Source organism: Cavia porcellus, unplaced genomic scaffold (genome assembly GCF_034190915.1).
Source record: "Cavia porcellus strain 051 isolate PalLab524CR breed Dunkin Hartley unplaced genomic scaffold, mCavPor4.1 scaffold_2, whole genome shotgun sequence".
Lineage (NCBI taxonomy): Eukaryota > Metazoa > Chordata > Mammalia > Rodentia > Caviidae > Cavia > Cavia porcellus.
The window spans coordinates 138,464,253-138,483,784 of record NW_026947485.1 but is presented as its reverse complement, the minus strand read 5'-3'; the positions used below and the strand labels follow the sequence as shown (position 1 = coordinate 138,483,784).

Below are 19,532 nucleotides of genomic sequence, written 5' to 3'. Positions count from 1 at the left end.
GTAAACATTAATGTCCCAAAGAAAATGTAGAGGCTCAATAGTTCCCTAGAGATATTTGGAGAACTCAATCAAGCCACCATGATTACGGTTATAATTTATGACAATAAAATGATACAGCCAAAGGAAAAGGCACCTAGAACAAGAGGTAGGTGAAATACAAAACCTCTCTCTGTCTTCCATGAAGTGGTCTATCATGTACATTTATGTTTTATGAAATAGAGTTCCTGTCAAGGAATTGAGGACAAACTAATTCTTATTTCAAGATTACTACTGGGAGAAATCACGGATTTCCTTGGGATTCCAGAAATCTTTAAGTTACAAATCAATAAATGAACAAAAAACTTTTCAGTCTCAAAAGAATTATAAAAAGGCATTCAAATGTGAAGGAAAAAAGTTTTTAAGACCATCTATAAAATTACTAGCCATATTTTCTGGTTAATTTTCTTGTTCTAACCTGCAGTACACTTAAGTGAAAGCCCAACACAATCTCTTTTTTCATGAATGTGCTAGGGTTGCCCTAACAACGAACCATAATCTAGGTGTTTTAACCAATAAAAATTCATTTCTCACAGATGCACGCCAGAAGCCCAAGCCTGAGGTATCAACAGGGTTAGACTTTTCTGATGCTGCCCTTGGCTTGATGACCATTGTCTCTCTGATTCCTCACATTACCGAGGATATCTCAGTGACACAGCACCTGTCTAACAAGCATGAGGTCCTGAGTTTGATTCCTGACACACACACACAAAGGAGGAGGGATTGATTTCTCACATGGTCTTACTTTATTCTCATGAAATAGTTACATCAACTTGATCTCACAGACATATTTTCTCTATTCTGCTGTGATAAGCATTTTAGGGAAATTGCCAGCTTTTAATAGCTACTTGTTAATAAAATTTGGATTCTGATGCTCACTATAAAATGTTTAAAATCATTTAATATTTCATCAAGAAGGACACCAAATAACGCTAAAATAAAAATGAATCATATTTTCTTCAAGTGTGGGTATTCTGAATTTGCTCACTTAAAAAATGTCTCAGTAGATTTGCTCTCCCACGTGGTAAGTGAGAGTCATGGTCACACGGGACACAGTCATTGCTTTAGTTCCCTGGTACAGCTTAAAAACATCTCTAAAACAGGCTCTGTTGCTTTTCCTGGATCCATAGATGCATCATGCCACATCTGCAGAACTGCAGGTGTCTCTTATTCATTACAAAGCAGTTTTTGCCATCAAATATCAACAGTGAGTATGCATCGAAACTGGGATCAGGCATGGGATACAGAATAATTGCAAGAGAACTCTCAAAGTACATAGTAATTAGTATTCTTGTTTAAAGACTTCTGGCTTTAAAAAAATCAGATTATAATACTAAGGAAGCCTTGACAATAGACTTCTATATTGCAGGGGATTTTTGCAAAAAAATAAGAAGAAATACTTTATTATCATTATCCACACAATTAAAAGACTGTACACAGAAGAGATTAAACACGTGGCTCCAGAGTCAAAATGCCTAAAGACAAACTCTGTGTCCACCTCTTAGTAGCAGTAAACATTGGGCAATTCTTGGAATTATCTATTTCTCAGTTTTCTGAACTATAAAAGGCATAGTGCTTACTTTATAACTGTTTTCAAATTGAATCAGTTAAAGCACCAAGAACAGCACCTTGACACTAATCAGAAATCAATAAAGAGGGGCTAAAAGTTTCATGATCACCTTTGGCCTCTTGTAAATACCTGGCACCCATCTCTTCGTGACTGCCCCATGTTCTCCTCTCTCCTTCTCTCCATGGTCAGCTTTGTAGGAGCCTGACAATTGGCTCCCCTTTTGCATCTCTATTGTGTTCCTTGGTGAATTTGACATCATATTCTAAAAAGCTGCCTGCCATTAATCATTTTCATAATAGCTAACATTTTTGCATATTCACTACATTCCCACGATGCCTCCTTTGGTGAAACACACCCTTCTTTAAACACGCTCTTCCCTGAATTTTCATACTAACATAAATTCTTGATTTTCTTTGCCTCTTCTGCCTTATCTTTGAGTGCTGGGCTTCCCTGCCACCTTTTGCCCAGTCCTTTCTAATTCTATACACTTCTGAGTGAGGAGTGAGGAAGAACCCATAACCTTCTCCAGCTAAATGCTGATTACTTTAAATCTCAAACCCCCAGCTTGAACTTCTCAAGCTCCAAGCCTTACATTGCAGGTGGGCACTGAACATCTGAAGTACATAGCAGAGCCCACACAGGCAAGCCTGAATTCATCTCTACGTGGAACTGGCTCTTCTTCTTGCATTCTTATCTGAAGAATCAGCATCACCACCACCCCTTCTCACAGGAGGACAGGAACTCCTCCCTCATGGAGGCTGAATCTACCAGGAGGGTATGGATAGGAGACTAGCATGTTAACCACGCTTAATTTCCTGTTTTGTGAATTCTTTCCTTGGGCTTTTCACATTTCCTCTTTATAAAATTGATAAACGGTCATATTTTGCTACACATATTAACATTCAGTAACTTGTTTGTTGCATTCAAAAAAAGTGTGATTATTTTTATGTTGCCAAATATAATGATCTTTCCTTTCATGATTTTTTTTCATCATATCAATTTATAATTTTTCTCCTGGCAAGATAATTAAGGAATATTCACATTTTCCACTTAGTTTTTCTATTTGTTTGTGTCATTCCATTCTTTCAGAATTTATTTTCATGTCAGTGAAATTTAATTTTATGATTTCCAAAAGTATTTTTAATATGTTGGATGAGACATCCATGTATAGCATTATTCATTGCTTTGGCAGCTGAGACCACTGACTTTTCTGTATCTGTGGCATAACATATCTGTTTCCAAAATATAAAACTTCAGTACATAAAGAATAAAATTTAACATTTTACCTTAGTTTTCAAGGCCCTGCATGATTTGATCCTATTTACTGTAATTTCTTATCAAAGATCTTTAAAATAAGGGATAATAAAGGAAAAAAGGAGAGTAAATGAGAAAAAAAAAGAAGAAACAGAAGAAGGAAATAAAGTAGGTATAAAAGGGGTATTTGTATTGGAACTGACAGACTCCCATCTCAGAATAAATTAGCCACAAAAATGAAATTGCTGACATATATAAATAGGAATGTAAGAGCTAGGTCTGGTTTCAGGATTGTTGGATCCAGGGTCGTAGTGATATCATTGGTACATTATGTCTCTATTTCACAGCCCTGTTTTCCTTAGTGTCTGCTTCATGCTCAGTCAGAATATCTGCAGAAAGATTAAAAGGATAACCACTAGTTTAACAAGCCCAGTTAGATGGCATCAGCCAACTTCTAGCATAAACTCTGATTGGCTCACTTTAGATCTTACCTCAGATCTGAACCACACTATGACCGAGGTCAGCTGGCAAGATCATTACAAATTAGGGCATATCCCTTTGCCTCACCTGAAACCCCTATGGACAGGGTGGGGCTCTCCAAAGAGCAAATAAAGCAACACACTTACTTGTGTAAAAAGAACTAACTTTGAATGAACTAGTAAACTGGATAATCTGGAATTGCCAATTCTGCCACTCATCCATTGGTGAGACTTATCAAGTTTATTTAATTTCATTTTTACTTTAGTTTCTGTCTTTTAAAAAAATGGGCATAAAATTTATGCCACCAGCTGCTCAAAGAAAAACTAGATCCTCAAATGAACCTTAATAAAGTACTGCCAGCATCACAAATGGCAAATGTTTGGAATTAAGTATGAGCTCTACAGTGAAATTCTTCACAGTGTTAACTTGTCATGTATGGAGCTTTTGGTTTTAAAGTACTTTCACATTAAATCTTACTTGATCTTAATAAGAGCAGAGCAAAATAAAATTTCCTTCATTTTACACATGACAAATTTGTTTTTCAAGTCACAGTAAAAAATAGTCCTCTCAAATCTCCTCGTGGTCACATGGGATTGCTACTTTCCTCCTGTCCTAGTCTTGTTTTCTAGTAAAATCATTCATAAAGCAGGCACACAGTGTTCCCTCAATACTGCCTCTCACAAGGCCCAGTTTTTAGGAGGTCACACCTGTGATGAAGGCATTTTATTTCATCTTTATTCTGCTCCCCCAACAGAATATAGATGCTCACTGACCCCACCCCAAATTATCATTGCTCTTCTTTCCATTCTTGAAGTCAACCAAACGCGGAACCAAAGCCAATAAAACAACTAAGAAGTATATAATAATTCTTATAAATAAGAAAAATAAGAATATGTAGTCTCACTACTATTCCAACTGTTTTTCTGCAGTGTAATTTAGCAAAGAACTTTAATTCCCCTATGGCAGTGACTACTTGTAAGATTCAGAAACACAGTTTACAATTTACATGTTCTCAACAAGAATAGCTTTGACATTTTAAAAGATAGAAACTCCAGGATGGAACTCATAACTATAGAAGCCCCTATTTTTGAATCCACTCCTCCACAATACTATATTTCATAGTTGTCTGCACATAGTAACTACTTAAAATATACTTCTTTAATTAAAACTATCTCTGGAGATTCTAAATATCAAACTTGCTAGAGAAAAATCTCTTTAATTCAGACTCTGCTCTTTCAACGAAAAACTGAAATAAATTGTGTATTTTAATACTCTTAATAAGACATTTGACCTGGCAAGTGATGAGTAACTGTGAATTACAGGATAAGGAAATATTTACTGATATGAAAAAAGATTTTGGTTTGACATTTTCATATCAATTATATAATGTAATCATAAAAGATATTTATTGAATGTTGATTAGGAGCACAGGAATTATGCTAACTACTTTACATTACCTTATTAAATCCTTTCCACAAACCAATGAAGTAATTAATCTCTTCATCACAGACAAATCAAATCAGAATAGTATCAACCAGGTAGTATCTATGAAGGCTATGCAGCAATTAGGTTCTTACTACATTATGACATTAGACGTACCCTCCTCCTAAGAGGTGAATACTCTTCAGAGTGGTGCATTAATGTGGTAACATTGTAGTGTTTTTATACACCTTAAGTAGGACATCTGAGTAAGCAATAATTAGATAGCATATTTTAGTTACCATGAAAGAAACACGTTCTTTCTTGGATTTATTTTTTACAAACATGCTTTCTTATGAGTCTCGGGACTTCTCCACTGCACTTAATACTTGGATTCCACACGCCAGGCTTCATGCCTGAATCTCTCACTCACCTAACTCATAACTTAGTCTAGTACTGCACAATGCTTGCTGCTACCTCAATTTCAAGAGCCATTTGAATTCTTAAAGCATCAAATTTACATTAATTGGAAAACCAATTTGTTAATAACACATTTCAAATCATTGAGATAAATTGATACAGAGAGGTATGAAATTAATCCTTCTCTATTAATCTGGAAATCATTTTCCACAAAAGCTTCATTATAATAATTTCATCTTCCCTGTAATGCTATTTGCCTTGTGGGAAGGTCAGGTCAATGTGTTCCACAATTTTGGACAACATTGTATTTTGGATCAAAAATGTATGGCAGTGAACAGCTGTGAAGAAAACAGAATGCAGTGTGCTGGGAAAATGCTGGCCAAATTATCACTGAAATAAATACTCATTGTTTTCACACAAGCATGTAAATTGTAAGCTTCAAGTCTTTATTGTACCTCAATCCTGATAGAATTGGTGGTCTTTAATTCTATATCAACAATATGTAGGCTGGGACAAATCCCATATATTTCAGTTCCATCAATTTCAAAGTCTTTTATGTTTTATGCACAGCATAGATAAAAACAAGAGCCCTCCCCAGACAGCTGTGCCTATGAGCCATGCAAAAGTGAGTTTATAGTCCAAGGTGGGCCTTCGTGGAAAAAATTCCTAAATACTGAAACAAATCTAACACTTCTTTCTCCTAGTCCATCAGTCTGTCACCTTTCCCAAATATGGAACTGCTAGCTAACTATGAGTGGACGATATGTTCCCAGCTGTGTCTGACTCATCTCATGACTATGAATCCAAATCAGCATCTTTCCAGTGTGGGAAAAATCTTAGCTTAATCAATTCCTCATGTAGAAGGCATTTCCAATTTTTCTCATCCTCTCTGAAGAACAAGAAAGTCACCTAACTTGGAGATTCAATGATCCAAATTCATCCAGCTAAGATATGTCATGAAAGAAAAAACAGTTGATGAATGTCTTCCTAGGATGCACAAAGAAAAAACATAGAGAACAATAACAAATCCATGGAACCTAGGGAAAAAGCGAGTCATTATTTAGAGAAAAATGAAAATCAAAGAAAACCCTGAAATCCCCCCCCCAACTAGCAATTTTCCACTGTAACTTATTCTAATCACAAATATTAGTGACACTAGCTCACCAAATCTATCAAAACATTTTGTTATCCAGCTCAAATGTTATCTGGTTAAATATGCTGTGAAATGGCCCAATGGATGGAACAATTTAACCCACATTATTGAATGAGAGAGAAAAATTCAGAATTATAATTTGCATCAACATTTGGTCAAAAACTTCCACCCACTGCAAAGGCAAAGACTTCCAAAGTTAAAAACCCATTTAAGACATGAAAAGGTCTGAGAAGTATTGGGGGTTTTGATTTACTCTCCACTTACATTTCCTCCCTGAGCTCAAGAAATAAAACATTAACTGTGAAATCTAAATCTCTCATGTGTGCTTCCCTGAGAGTACTGTCCTTACTGACATAGATTAACACTATCTTTATTTTTAAAATTTTACTTGCACAAGTTTGCAGTTCATGTAGTTTGCAATCATCTTGGCAAATGGTGTCACGTACATATTACAGCATATTTCTTTCTTCCCTCTCTCCTCCCCTGCAGTTCCCCTATCCCATTTTTCATTCTTGTTGGTATTCGTCTAGCTCATGTTATGGCATATAATGTTTACATTAATTGGAGTTATCAGGTTCGTATGCCTTGCACAGGTTTCTTCTTATCTCCCCTTCCTCTCCTCTCCCACTCATCCTTATTCCCTTGGACCATTTCCTTACTGCAAAAGACCATTCCCCTGTACATTTTATCCATCTTTTATCATTTTCTTTATTTGTACTTTACCTCACTCAAATGAGAGATACCATGCAGTACTTAAATTTGAGTGTCTGGCTGAGTGAAATATTCAGAATTATATTTTTCCAAATGCATCCATTTTCCTACAAATGTCTCAAGTTTGTCATCCCTTATAGCTGAATAGTATCCCATTATATATAGATACCACATTTTCTTTATCCAATTTACTGTAGATGAGTCCTCTGTCAAAGATCAAATAGTTGAATAGGTCTGAGGAAGTAGCCTCAATTCTGTCCCACTGATCCACACATCTGTTTTTGTTCCAGTGCCATGCTGTTTTTACCATTATTGTTTTGTAGCATAGCTTGAAGTCAGGTATTGCTATTCCTTTTCCTTTGCTCTTATTGCCCAAGAGTGATTTTGATATTCTGGCTCCCTTGAGGTTCAATATGAATTTTAGGATTATTACAAATCTCTAGATTTGTAAAGTATGCTGTTGGTATTTTGGTTGGGACTACATTGAATCTGTATAACAGATTTTGATAATATTGATTCTGCCTGTCCAATATTATTTTTCATTTGGTGTCCATTTTTCCTATAGTATCCTTATATGTCCATATATAATGTTTTTGAATGGAATTATATATCTCAAAACAGTGTATATAATTGTTCAGTATATTCTAAAATTTTAAGTAAATTATATCATAATATATGTATCCTTCCTGCTTTGTTACTCAGCCTTATTATGATCATTATCTGAGATGTACTGACATGAACAAAACCAACCTGATTAGTAAAGCGTGGTCCTGGCTGTGTCTGTGGATGAGTGACATGTAGGGCAGAAAACAGAGAGGAATAGATTAACTCCCTGACCTTGACATGGAGTTTTACCCCATTGGTGGCACCAACCAATAACTTTATAGCCTGGAGGGACCAAAAAGGGAAAGAAGGAAGTACACCCATTTTAGAAGAGCTTCATTCTTCACCACTGCCTTTGGACATCAGTCCCCAGATGGTCAGCCTTCCACTGGAGACCTGCACTAGCAACCCTTCTCTGAACTTCTGGTCCATCAACCTTGAGACATTGGACTAGTGCTGTATCTTGATCCATCTTTTTTTATTTTAAAGGGGATAAAATTAAACACAACAAAATAGGACATAAGAAAGCAACATAAGAGATATAAATTTCAAAGCTAGGTGACCTGAGATCTTCACTATCCATATGGTCTCTTGTTTTCTTCCAAATAGTTGTCCATGTCTTTGCATACAGAGAATTCACACAAAACAACATAGTATGAAACTGATCTGAACAGAATAAGGAATGCATTTTAGGTCTTCAAAACCAGACAATAGGGAAGTCATTAATGGCTGTCATAGAGTCTCTTGTTCTCTTCAAAACAGCTGTCCATACTTTCATGTATATTGAAGTTCAACAAAACAAAACAGGTGGGGGGGGGGGTTGCTTGGTTTACCAGTGTTCCAGGTCCCAGCATGGCACAGGTTCCAGCAAATGCCAGTGGCTCCCATCATGAGCCACTGGAGCCTGCCACGCTCACAGCTGCTCACCAAGCCAGGGAGAGGTTTCTTCAAGCTGTTTCTTTCTAATGGATTGACCATTTCACTGCCCAATTTCTGCAATGTCCAATAGACCATAGAAAGACATCTCTTTAGGCTCCTGCTTGAAACCAACAGCATCAGGAAGCTGCCAGCCTTGATCCAGAGCCAGGGATCCATCTTGTTCTATTACTTCCATCTTCTTGGATTGATCAGCTACTAAATCCTCCCAGGCCTTTGTGGACTCTTCCACCTCTGATGTTGTAACCCTAACTGATAAATTCCCTTATTCAATTATACATACATTTTATATTGCAATCTATTTCTCTAGAGAACCCTAATTAATACAATTACATTATGATATTTATTCAGGATCTTATAGAGGAACTTTATTGTGGGTTGTGTCTAGATGTCCCCCCAAAGCCTTATGTAGTTACTGAGGGGTAGGTTTTTTAGAAGTGGCTGGATCTAGAGCATGTGACTGATTTGTAATGTGGTGCTTGGGATAAAGGATAGATGATTTCTGGATCAATCTACTGATCAGATTGGCACTGCCCTAATCCTAGTAGACTTGGAATGATATGAGACAGAAACAGGCTTGTCTTGTCTTGCTCGCCTCTTGTTTCTTCTGTTATCTTTCATGCCAGGAATGATTGTCCCTCTTCCATATGCCACCCTGCCTTGGAGCCAACCAATTATGAACTGAAGCCTCTACAAACTGTAAGCCAAATAAACTTTTCCTCCTTAACTTTGGGTATTTAGTTTCAGCAAAGAGAAAAGTAACTAATACAATCTTATTTATTAATTTATTCTACTACAGCACTACAGATATTTTATTGGAACATAAAATGCTTATTTGTGTATATACTACTGATGGCTACTTTCATACTGAAATAACAGATTTGAATAATTATGAAGAGACTTTATGACCACAAAGATATTATCTTATTTCTTTTAAAAGAAATGTTTGCCAACTCCTTACTTTAGGGCATAAGCTTAACAGTGATGTGGCTGGATTGAAGGCTCTATGAGTACTCAATTTTGCCAACTGTCATTAAACTCTCCAAAGTGATACACTAATTCATGCTCTTCTCAATTCTGCAAAAATACCCTCATTATTTATACTCACACTCTCAAAACTCTTTAAATTGTACACATTGTGTGGTTTCATTTCAAATATCCTGGAGATCTTATAGTAGGCAATATCTATATTTGTGTTTTATCATATGTTTTAGGATACCATTAGAAATGGTAGAGTGATGGCATAATTCCACGGCAAGGTCAGGTTAAGGTACAAAAGTGGATTCCCTTCCACTGGGTTCCACTTAAGGTTCTACTCCCCAAACCGTACATCGCCTTCTTTTCCAAAACCCCTACCCAAGATATAATAAAGATATTTTTGTCTCAATTGTGTAGATCAAGTTCTTTTTCTAATTAGCTGCCTCCCACATACAATTTCCTATTCTTTCCCTTGTCAACAAACATAACCATAACTAATTCCCATAAGTTCCTGTAAAGTACAAAGAATAAAAAATAAGAGAAAAAGCTTATGTTTTTCAATGTAAGACACCTACTCTCCACATCGCATCAGTTTTAGGGTATTGTACGATTATGTATATAATACTAGCCAGTTTAACAGGAGTGAGAACACAGTGAAAGAAAAAAAGTTCATCTGTGTTTCTGACTACTCTGAAAGTGATGATCCATACATAGGTATATCAGGATTACTTGGTTTTGCTCATACTCTGGGCTGGAAGGAAATCAGCTTTTATTTCTAATTTATTTTATAAGAGCTTATGATATTATTCTGGAACAGCAAATATTGATTCACAGGCTAGATTATTCTCTTCTTCGTGTATATTTCTGTGATTTGAATAGGCAAATGGAGTGAGGAGCTAGTTAGGAATGAACAAATAAGATAAGAAAGAATCTTATGTGGCATTCAGTAGACCATACCTAAAGCACTAAAATCCCAATTTATGCCAGATTTTACAGTAAAATCTGTGGATGTAAATTAATTTAATGGAGGGAGGTGTGAAAGAAAAGAAGGGAAAATGAATTGATGGATCAAAAATGAGAAACTCAGCATGAAAGAAAATTAAAAAGAAGGCTCTTCAGTAGAAGATATTATAAATGATGACTAGCCTAATTCCAGCCACAGACAAGTAAAGGTTGGGCTATCATAAATTACAGGTGTATGTGCTAATACTTGGAAGACATGAGACACAGACTTCACGCCCTGAGGGTGAGTGATTCAGGCCTGCATAGGCTCAAAGCCCTGTCAAGTGTGAACTTCCCAGAGGAGCAATGAGCAATCTGTGTTGTGCTCTAAGCCGCACACATGTCGTAGCCATGAGACACCTTGGAACTGACTGCACAAGTCGGACAGTCTGTGCAAGGAAACAGGATCATCTAAGGCCATGTGTTTTGTTCCCATTTTGCCTGCATCACTGGCAACCTCTTTTATTGTCATTCTAACAGACTAGTTGTCTTCCAAAATTTGCTGGCTTTTCATCTTAATCTGAGGATGCATTCCATCTTTAGGCTTATGTCCAACAAATATTTGTTGATAATCAAATCCAAGCATTTAAGTAGTGAGAGTAGAGATATTTTAAAAGCTAAATTCCTTGTCTTAAAACCTCAAACACTTAAATAATGGAGTAGAAAGAACAAAGACAGAAAGTAAGCATCCAGGAAGTGAGGAACAATGAGCTCTGCCTGGACAGTCAAGGAAACGTTTTTCAGAAGGCAATACTCAAACTGGATTTTGAAGAATAAGGATAGTCTTGGATGAAGGACCAATATATTCAAAGAAATGCACAACAATGAAGAAACACATATGTATGGAATGGTACATTCCAGCCTCAAGTCCTTAAAATACCAGAACATGTACCTGAAAAAAGTACCAGCATGCATAGACTTGGGGGGGGGGGTGGCAGAGCAAATGCCTGAAAAGCAATTGTGACTTTACAGGACCCTGCATTTCTCACTGACTTGAAGTTAATTCAAGTGCACTGGCAACTAGCTTTTTGCTAAGTATATGATTAGGTCTCTTAATGACATATTTTGGCCAAGATGGGAAAATATTTGTTTCCATCTTCATATCCTAGAAGAATTCTCAAGTGGAACTATTTCACATTTTAATCCTATATCCAGAAGAACGTGAACCAAAGAGAGTTACATGGAACTAGATTTCTGCTCTGAGCCATAAAAAAATTCTAAGCAGTGCTTAATAATCGTATTAATGGGAAAAGGAAATGTTTCACTACAAGCTTATTTCTTCTTTGGCAGAGGCTGTCGATGTTATCAGCTTTAGTGGTGATGTGCTTAGTTTGATTTTTGCTACCTCTCAGAACTATCAAAGAGTGATATTTTTTAGAACTCTACACACATTTTCATATCATTGTGATTGCTTGCCCCAATAAATAATGATGTCTTTATACTTGAAAGTATCCATGGATAAATTAGAGAATAATATTTTCTCCTTAGGTTGTAAAACATATTGAGGATGTCAAGGAGAAGAAAAAAATATGTATGAATAAGGCAAAGAACAGGGATACAAAACAAGTAATAAATATGTAAAGATAAGAAGCAGGTTATCATGCTGCAGTGAAGATAGTGACTTAAAGTGAAAACTTCTCAGGAAGAGATTAAGAACCTAACTTTATTAAGAAGTCAGTGTTAAAAAGGAAAAACAGCTACTCCAAGGAAGATATGCATAAAAGACCTGAAATTATCCTTGTGAGCTTGCTCACAGCTGGGTGCCAAAGCAGGATGCACAGGAGAGCAGGATGGGAGTTCTTTTAAAATAAATGACAAAGTACTGTTTATTTTTTTATTTTTTGGAAGTTCTGTATTACTTGTACCCTTTTACTGTTTTGTTTTGCTTTTTTTCTTTAAATAAAATTTTAAAAATGAATAAATAAATGACAAAGAACAAAGCAATTTTCCAGTGAAAGAATATAAGAGGTGGAATTTATCTTATTCATTCATTTTTTGCAGAAAAATGGAGAATGTACCTCGGCAATCATCAGTACTCTCTTTAACAATCAAATTTAAGCTCTGCTTGGCTGACATTTAGAGGGGAAGGAAAGAATAGGGAGTTGTGAGAGCACAGTGCTTCCTAACCGAATTTAGCCAACATTCATTGTGCACCTGCTGTATCCTTGGAACATTCACAAATTGTGTATTCTTTCCAAAAAGGAGCATAATTTAGGGCCAAGGATTTAGCTCAGCAGCATAAGTGCCTGCGTGGCAGCATGAGACTGTGAGTTCAATCCCTGATACCAAAAAAAAAAAGAAGTATAATTTTGGCTTTTCTTGAATTCACCATATTATATAATTAACAGATATAAATTAATAAGACAATAATTCTTAATTGTTTCACTTATATGCCATATTATTCTTAAAATCTTTGGTAAATTTTTTTAAAAATTCATACACTATGGAAATGTAATATTAATACTTGAGCAAGCCAGCATAAATAGTGCAGGCTATCCAAGCTCTGTATCTCTAGAAGTTAGAAGTGAGCAAAGTTGGTCATAATATACAATGTGGAAAACACATTCTGTAATAAGATTGGTGACAAGAAGCATTACTTTTTTTATATAGAGATCTGTAAGCAATTTTTTCTGTGCTGTATAAGGGGTGGAAACAAAGTTTCAAGTCAAGATGGCATACATTGAAATATCTTCACTCAAATAAGAAATATTAATAAAACGTACTAAATGATACTCATGTTTATGTACATAGGAGGAAGAAAATAATTAAAAATATCCAACTGTAAGAAACATGGTGATTTTAAGTAGAAGTCTGGAAAACCATGATATAAGGGAGCCTGAGGAAGACAGAATCAAAAGGTCTAGGATTCCGACATGAACATGAGATGAGGGTCAGAGGCATAAATCCCACTCTCGTGGTAAAAAAGTAAACTTAGACTATCTATTTAGGAACAGGAACTGGAAAGTAAACCATCTCTTGCCCAAAGCAGTTGAAAATAGTTTCCTAAAGCTTTTGTAAACAAGGAGAGAAAGTGGGGTTGAAGGAAGGGGAGGGGAATAGGAAGAAAAGAAGAATCAATATGGGTCAAGTGCAGGTACAAACTCACTATGATGAATGTGATCATTATAAATACCTAAAATGTACCAACAAAATTAATTTAGGAAGAGAAAAGTTTCCTAGGAGCAGAAATCATGGATCTGTGTCACATGATTGGAGAGGTCTCATTACACTGAGTACAAAAAGGCCAAAGCCCAGACTCAAATAAGGATTCACTCAGGAACAGTAAAATCTTCTGTAGATTGTGTGGATAGAACCACAATAAATCTGCAGAAGCATCTTCCTCACCCACGGTATACAGAAGCGCTCTGAAACAGGGAAATTTCCCAGGAAATTTCCCAGCTCACAGACAAAATTACAAAGCATATGAAGGTCTACACACACACATACACATACACACACACACACACACACATACATACATACATACATGCATAAACAAACACAACTCAAACCAAAGAAGATAAAGCAGTAGAAAAATATTTTAAAGTATGTATATTTGAAATAGTTTTCATGAAACAAGTTATGAAATAGAGTACTGATATTAAAAAGCTCAATAAATAATTAAATATTAGAATAAAGGATTTTTTAAAGAATTAGAAATTTTAAAGAGACACTTAAGACCTTTTTTCAAGAATGTAAGAGAGGAAAATCATTGAGTGCAATTTTTTAAAATTAAGAAACTTGGATTTGGAGTGTACAGCATGTGCTTTTCATGCTCAAAGTCCTGAGTTCAATTCCTACGCCTTCCCCTAAAAAGTAAGACATATAAAGGATAAGATAATTTTTTAAAAATTAGGCCCACAAACATGTAAAAGACATTCAGAAAGAAAGAGTAAAATTAGGTAGAGGCAATACTTTAAAAATCTGGAAAATTTTCCAGAAGTGAAAGAGAGCTCTAGTCAAATGTTGAGTGACACATTTCAAAGGAGTGGACAGGATTCGTACTTTTTACTTTTCCTGAGAAAACTCTTTCATTTGTTTACCCTTACCTAAGCAGAAAGTATCCTAAAACATGTATCAGTCCAAAAAATTTTTCTGAAGTAGGTAGATGAGACAAAGAAGAGAAATATAAAATTTATGCCCTCCCAGTGTTTCTGACATTCTCCTACCCCAGATGTACTATTTTTACCAACAAGAAGAGAAAAATTAGTGTCATAAAGTGTCAGGCATCTTTTGCTTTCTTTTTAAACAAGGGCTCTCAATACCCAGTGATTCTCCTAGGAAGTGACAGCATCTTTGAGAAATTATCTAAAACATAATCTACAAGCTTGAGAACACAGTATCATTCTACAAAGAAGAAAGATGGGCCTTCACACTAAGTTCAGAATGAGAGCTGCAGAGAATAACTGAAAATCGAGACACTCAACTAAATGAAACTGAGTTCTTCTGAGACCCTACCCAGAGATGGGTTCAGGATTTCTAACAACCATGCTATTTCCCCAGCTGCACTTATTACAGAAATTCCTGGGGTACCTGGTTCAAATTCACAAATTTCACAAAGTTTATTATACTCATGGACGAAAGTCTATAAGCTTAAAAATGAGAAGAAAAGGCACAGTGAAGAAATATCTGATGGAAATGTAGAAATGCACGGCAAGAAGGGACTCAGTCCAACTTCTCTATAGAAACAAAAACTGAGCCTTTTAAGCAAGAATAACTTAAATTTTTAACTTAACTTTAATTTTTTAAAACCCATGTTCAGGTTTTTTTCCTACTCTGCAGTGGAGCCCATATTTGTATTGTACTCAGGGTTTTCAAGACAATAGGTTTAACACAGAACACATAATTTATAGGACTTTTTAATAATATTCACCCAAACAAATGCAGAAAAGTTCCAGTGCTCTGTCCACATACTAGTGTCTTAGTTACTTTTTACTCATCACTGAGACAAAATACCTGGTGCCCAAGTTGGGAAAGGAAAGGTTTATTTCTTACAGTTTTTGGAGGTTTCAGTCCACACTCAGTTGGCTCCAAGACAGGCAGGCATGGCTGGGCTGCAGTTCATGGCAGCCGCCAACAGCAAACTTGAACCAGCAAAGAGAAAGACACACCTTCTTCCTGCCATTACATCACATCCTGGCTCCACCCCATATGGGTGGAGCACTAACACCATCAATCCAAGCACTATACAATGAACCATCACAAATGAACAATGCAAACTCATGAGTCCTGGGGGACACAAACATAAACCATGACATTCCACCCCTGGCCCCCAGGACTCATGTACATCCTTTATACGAAAGACATTTAGTCCACCTCGAAGAGTTGCCAAAGTCCTAACAGCTTCAACATTGCTGAAAAGTCCAAGTCCCAAGTCTCCTCCAAGATCTATGGCAAACTCTTAACTGTAAGCTCCTGTACAAAAGAAACAAGGTTAAACATTTCTGAAATGCAAAGGCACAAGATAAACATTACCATTCCAAAAGTTACAAACAGGGGAATAGAAAGCATTGGAAACAAAGCAAGTCCAACATCCAGCAGGGCAAACATTAAGTCCTAGAGTTCTACACTCAGCATCTGAAGCAATCTGGTTGCAAGTTCCAAAAGCCTTGGGTGATTCCACCCCCAGGGCACTTCCAGTGATTTCAGCTCCCACAGCTTTTCTCTTAAATCCTCTCTGCTCGCTTTTTGCAGCTTTCCTTGGATCATCCATGTTCCTGGTTTTCCAAACTTCTGGGGTCTCCACTGCACTCCACTTTGGCTTCACCTTTACATCTTCACAAATTGCCCTCTCAGGGGCACACTGCTTGGCCAGCCAGGCCCTTTGCAATCGAGGTGGAAGCCATCTTACCCTCAGAATTTGTGCATTTTCCTTGCACCTAAAATCAGCACCTTGTGGATGCCGCCAAGGTTTGCTGCTAGCTGAAGCAGTAGCCAGGCTTTTCTCTCTCTTGGCTGTAGGGGTCAGTTGCCTGGATCGCAGGGCTCTGTTTACCTGATTGTGATGAAAAGCTTCTCTATGTTGCCGCCTTTCTGGAACCTCACGTGGCCTCTGTTGCCATTCTGGAACCTCACTTGGCCTCTGTCGCCATTCTGGAACCTCACTTGGCCTCTGTCGCCATTCTGGAGCATGGCACTCTGTACCTTTTTCCTCTGAGCAAAATTTTTCATCTTTGCTGTCAGGCTGCACAGGGTGGGGACCTGCTTCCTGGGATGCCCCGGGGCCATCTTTCTTATCTCTCTGTTTCTCCTCAGGAATCAAAATCTCAACTCTGTCTTTACAATCCACACCCTTCCTGGAATCTTCCTTCGGGCCAAATTCACAGCATTGTACAATATCCTGCTGGGCTCTTTGCTCCTGATTTGAAACATAAAGCTGGCTAAAAGCCCCCAACAATAGCCATGCCACAGCCTCAATGTTCGATTGCTTTTTAATTTCTTTTTCAAGATTAATCAGTCCATTGCCCTTTGTCTCAATCTCAGGCAAAGTCTCTGGGCAGGAGCAAAATGTAGACAAACTTTCTGCCAAGCCATAACACACATCATGTGGAGTCCAACAACCAATGCAGTCCTTCCCAGCAGAAACCTCCCAAGCTTGGTCTTTACCATCAGGCTTTCTATCAGCTTTCTGGTCTCCTGAGCTCTGACCAGAATCTCCTCTACAGAACAGCCTAAGCTGCTCTAGCTCTATGCATCCAGGCGACATGTCCAAACCTTTCCAAACTCCACCCACAAGCCATTTCCAAAACCTCTTGAAAAACATGGCCAGGTATAGTCACAGCAAATGACCCCACTCCTCGGTACCAAATTTGTCTTAGTTACTTTATGTTCGTCGCTGAGACAAAATACCTGAAGCCCAAAGTTGGGAAAGGAAAGGTTTATTTCTTACAGTTTTTGGAGGTTTCAGTCCACACTCAGTTGGCTCCAAGACAGGCAGGCATGGCTGGGCTGCAGTTCATGGCAGCTGCCCACAGCAAACTCAAACCAGCAAAGAGAAAGACACAACTTCTTCCTGCCATTACATCACATCAATCCAAGCACTATACAATGAACCATCACAAATGAACAATGCAAACTCATGAGTCCTGGGGGACACAAACATAAACCATGACACTAGATACCCAAAGAATTCAGCTGATGGCCTAGATTTCATGGTAATGTCCTGCACAAGTCCAGCTGAAGACCTGAAGAACATGGCACTGTCCTCCACAAGTCCAGGTGGAGACCTAGAGCCTAGGACCATGTCTCATATAAGTCTGCATAAGGATCTGCACTGGGAATCCTCAAAGGCAAGTGGTGGAAGCAAAAAGTCTGCATCAGCAGGGATGAAGGATCTGTGCCAGCAGACTGAGGGATCTGCCCTGAACCAGAAAGCAATACTCAAAGTAAGGACTGGAGCTCCCCCAAAGAGAACCCCAGCCATCTTCAGCAACACTGAGGACCTGAGCTTCCCCCACAATGACAGCAGCTGATTCCACATCAGGAAAAGCAGTGAAGGCTTCTCCAGGTGAGTCAACAGCGCACCATCTTCCCCTCCCGTTCTCCTTTTCTGCTGTTGGCAACAATTCTCAGGTTGTCCTTCCACACCCAGAACCACACTGACTCAGTCCAGCTGGGTGCTACAAACTGACCATTAGTTAATCCACCACAACTGGTAGTTTCTTTTAATTTAATTGAATAACCAACATACATAGAAACTCAAGTTAAGCAGATGTACATTTTTAGAATTAGTAATACAGCAAGTATCTCCAGGCAATGCACTAGAACATTCCAGGCCTCCAGAAATTTCTGCATGCCCCTCCTTCCGTGCCTCTTTCCTCTAGGGGAAGCCATGCTCTCATTATATATAACAGCTGCTCAATTCTTTATTTCATAGTTTACTATTGCATAGGTCACCAACCAATACAATTTTAATTTTGCTAAATAGAATCACATCATCATATGTAAACTTTTATAACTCATATCTATCATGCACATATGTTTTCATATTTTTACCTAACTGAGATGTAGAGATGCAGTTTCTACTTCATTATTGTATCATATTTCACTATGTGAGTGCATAATCCATTAATTTTTATTAATCTATTCGATTGGTGGAAAACTCGTGGTATCCAGTTTAATGATATTATAAAAATATTGAACATATGTCCTATCTTTTACGTATACATACATGTAAGGTAAGGTAAAAACCTGTATGCATATAATTTCTATGTTGTACAGTATGCATACTTGGACTACTTTAGAAGCTAAAAGATGCAATTTTAACTTTGCATGGCTTAAATAATAGCATATGCTATTTACATAATTGTAAGTCTATACATTAGGAAAATCCAGTGGTTTTTTTACTTCAGTGGCTTAAGTACACAATATCCTCAAGGATCCAAACAATTTTCACCTTCTGCTCTGCCATCTCCCTTTCTGCCCAGATTACTTCAAAGAAACCTGAGGATGTGACCCCACTTGTTTAGCACAGGTGCACAGTGGGGTACCGTCAAGTAATCATAACTTAGCACAAGCAAACACACATACACTGCTTATGGCACTATAGAAGAATGTAAGTTTGAGATAACAACCTGTATAAGAATTATACCATAAAGATGCAGGCAGCTTTTGCTATTCAACCCTTGCGATCTTGTGTTCTGCTCCGTTCCATGCTGCCTGCTGTTGTTGCTGATGTCTTACACACATGCATTCTTTAACTTTGGGACTTCATCCTCAAAAGACTCCCTCTGCCCTCCTCCTTGTCCCCCAGCAGCAGGCCAACATGCCCTCACTTTGTTCTCAGGCCAGGCCACTAATAGTCACATGACAGGTGCAAAAGCTATAGATATCATAACCAGTTGTGATCACATCCAAGGAAGTAAGAAGGTTTCAGCCTTGATTCTAGTGTCTTTAGTATAAGACACTTTATCTTGAAGCTCCCAGCAAACTTTCTCCTACCCCATAGGCAAGAATTGTATCATCTTTGCT

The 19,532-nt window shown here is 37.5% G+C and overlaps 1 non-coding gene across 1 annotated transcript; it reads right to left on the bottom strand.

Moving 5' to 3' along the window:
* Window positions 1-8,596: 8,596 nt before the first annotated feature.
* On the bottom strand, window positions 8,597-8,733 carry LOC111754566 (small nucleolar RNA SNORA2/SNORA34 family). The gene has a single exon (XR_002789241.1). It is a non-coding gene; the product is annotated as a small nucleolar RNA SNORA2/SNORA34 family (small nucleolar RNA).
* Window positions 8,734-19,532: the final 10,799 nt, after the last annotated feature.